The following is a 3,310-nucleotide window of genomic DNA, read 5'->3' as shown; positions in this document are numbered from 1 at the left end:
ATACTTTCACTCAAGTAAATTTTTGGCTAGATACAATGTACAATGTTTATTCATTTATTTACTATTGAAAGAACAGTTGATATTTAAATGAACAGGCTACAATATTATATCACTCTAAATCATTAAAAAAATTTTTTAGACACATGGTGGCACTATTTGACACATTTATTGTAGGACCATGTTGCACTGCCCACAGTTTAACTGAATGTAACTCCAGTAACCCGGACACAGAAGCAATGCTTTTGCAATGCTTTAGCTGAACTAAAGAGGAACAGATTCAGGAGCAACCACAAACCAACCATTCTATCAGTGGTGTGAAGGACAGTGGCAGTTGAAGGGGAATGTTACGATTAATGCATAAATAAAATTGAAAAAAAGAGTTGGGCATTTACTTGGGCAACTCTGACATTTTCACAGCTAAATATCTCTTATGAATGCTTCTTGTTCTTATTAAAAGTTTGCTCTTTGAGCATGTATTGTAAACAGAGTGTAATGTATGATCTTTAATACATCAATTTATAATCAAACTTAAAACCTATCTTCAAATACTGTGTTTTTTTCCCAAAAGGATATATGTGATTATATAGATGGAAGCCATTTTTACCAGTTAATACTATAATAAATCATGATGAGGTTTGCCATGACCAGAGCTGGGTAGTAACTGATTACATGTAATCTGGATTAAGTAATTAGATTCCAAAAATCAAGTACTCATAATTAGAGTACATTACATTACATAATGCTCATATTCAGATTACAGTTACTTTTTTATGGATTACATGATTAGTACGTATTATTCACACAATGGCAGTAAATCATTCATAATTTATTGATTCTTTTAATTTTTCCTTTCTAAAAATCCTATTGTGTGTCATACCATTTAACTTTGACTATCTTCACAATATCGAATGGCCATGCAAATATCATGTACATAATTTTGCAATCCATGCTTCTGAATTTAGGGGGGAAACAACACATTTGCATGTTTACAGTTCGATGTCTCTTAATGGTCACATTGACATGCATGTAAACAAATTAAATATATTTTAATATATTTTCATTTTTCTTTGCTTTTTTATATCAGTATATGGTATGTTAAATGGTAAGGAAAAATATGGTTGCAAAATTTTAGGTTATACAGATTAAATTTTAATTTATATTTAAGAACAGTATTTCATTAACTGATATATTGTTAACATACTAACATACTGAAGTACTGAAATCTGTTAAGTAATTTTGTACACTGATAACCGCCAAAAGCAGGTGGTGATGGGAAAGTCACATGACGAACCAAAGCTCATCACAAGCAGCTTTTCCACAAGCTGAGAAGTAACATATATAGAAGTATAACATATAACATATATGTAACATATATATAACTATATATGTTACAATAATTGTAACATATATAGAAGGTGCACAATGTCACTGACACAAAGTTTTTCACTTTAAATTATACATTCTTTTTCACTTCCAAAAACTGTATGTTACCGTAAAATCACATGTAATGTCCAAAACAGTTTTTCACCATATATAACTTACCGTTAACCAATTAATAGGTTTTTACTGTAGCAATTTTACAGTCTTTTACCGTTAAATTCACAGTCATTTTTTTACAGTGTAGTTATAAAATTATAATTTAAATTGATGAAATATTTGGCAAGAAATGTGTAAATATGCACTATATGATTGCATTACAACTATTAGAAAGACTTACTTGTGACAAAGGTTCTGCTTTCTTGCTGTACATTCCTCCAATTATGACCATGTTAGGCATCAATGGACGAGGTAATTCAAAGACAAAGTCAAAATGCATAAACCAGAGAGCTGCACGGCTCATGATCTCCACCATTGATGTTTTTCTCTGAAGTAATTGTAAGGCGATCTCATCTGCACGAGCAAACATTCTCTCACAAGCCATGGGCTGAAGAAGAGTCCTTATCAGGTTCACACTTCTTTGCCAGAGATTCATGCGGTCAGTAAAATGAGTTAAAGGCTGTGGAACATAAGAAGCTGGAGCTGGACATTGACTGGCGAGAGCATCAACACCACAAGGATGGCTTGTTTGCATATAAATGGCAGGAATTGAGAGATATTCAGCAGCAATAACTCCGACAGTCTCAAATGGATCTGTCAGAATTGCATCAAAGTTGTACTCTTGCAGTTTCTTCATCAAGTCCTTGTTGGAGAGCAGACCCTCTGCGTTCCGGGATACAATAACTTTAAGCATACCCATAGTGTTGATGAAACTCTGAAACCTGGCCAGATCTGTGGATACATCTGCACTCAACAACTTCTCTAAGCCTGCATTCATACTCTCCTGTAGCTGGGCCTTTGTGTAGGGTACCGGATATGTCAGAGTGGTGGTATGTTTTGCTGGAGCCATGTTCAGACCTTCCTCTGGGATGACGACCACCACCTGGTTTCCTCTTCGGCCGAGCTCCTCCACCAAAGACTTCACGCCTGTCCAGTGGCTGCCAAATGCTGGAATCACCAATAACTTCCCAGCCTCTGCTGATTCCAGGCAGAAAAGAAACAAGAGCAATACAGAAGCAGCCATTTTAACATCCATATCATTCACAATCAGCAATAATTACAAGCCTATGAGCTGGTAGTGTTGGTTGAGAGTTCTGCAAAGCACTTATGAATTTGCACAGGTTTATATACCTTGAAGGGATGTTGTTACAGTTAACAAAGAAGGCAGGGCCAAAAATGTGTAATCCACCTTCCACTCAACCGTGGAAAACCAAACCCTCAGTAAGTCCCGATATACTTCAAGCCAAATCAAATAATAAACACTCTGGCTGAAAAACACCCTCGAACTGCTATTGGTCCATGGTGATTACGCAATATGCTCTGGATCTCCACCTTCTCATTCATTTTTCTTCTCTGTTCATCGAGGTCAAAAGCAGACACGAGTAAAAACATAAATATATTAAAGAGTTGCTTTATTTGAAACTGAAGAGGAAATTAAAATGATTGAAAGTCTGATTCTTGAAACTGAAGAACTTTGCGACACTGACGCTGTTTTTTTCCTCTGTAATACTTCTCATCGCTGTTATTTTTGTTATGTGTTTTTGAAACTATAGCGCGCACATTTAAATATTAAATATAATTTCTAATACAATATGTAAACGGCAGCGGAATGTTCGCAAACAGTAGGCTACTCTGTTGCCCATTTATTACATGAAGGAATAGCAAATAGAAATTAGCCATGATGATACAGGGTTTTGAGAGAAACCTACAAACACAAAGGGGCAACCAAGAAAAAAAGTCTGCAGAGAAATCACCGGTTGCTAGTATAAACGTT

The 3,310-nt window shown here is 35.3% G+C and overlaps 1 pseudogene; it reads right to left on the bottom strand.

Annotated features, from left to right (window-relative positions):
- Positions 1–1,681: 1,681 nt before the first annotated feature.
- LOC107751613 (UDP-glucuronosyltransferase 1-5 pseudogene) lies at positions 1,682–2,614 on the bottom strand (annotated as a pseudogene).
- Between the last annotated feature and the right edge of the window lie 696 nt (positions 2,615–3,310).

Source organism: Sinocyclocheilus rhinocerous, unplaced genomic scaffold (genome assembly GCF_001515625.1).
Source record: "Sinocyclocheilus rhinocerous isolate Xijiao unplaced genomic scaffold, SAMN03320098_v1.1 scaffold4820, whole genome shotgun sequence".
NCBI lineage: Eukaryota > Metazoa > Chordata > Actinopteri > Cypriniformes > Cyprinidae > Sinocyclocheilus > Sinocyclocheilus rhinocerous.
This window is presented reverse-complemented; position numbering and strand designations above follow the sequence as displayed.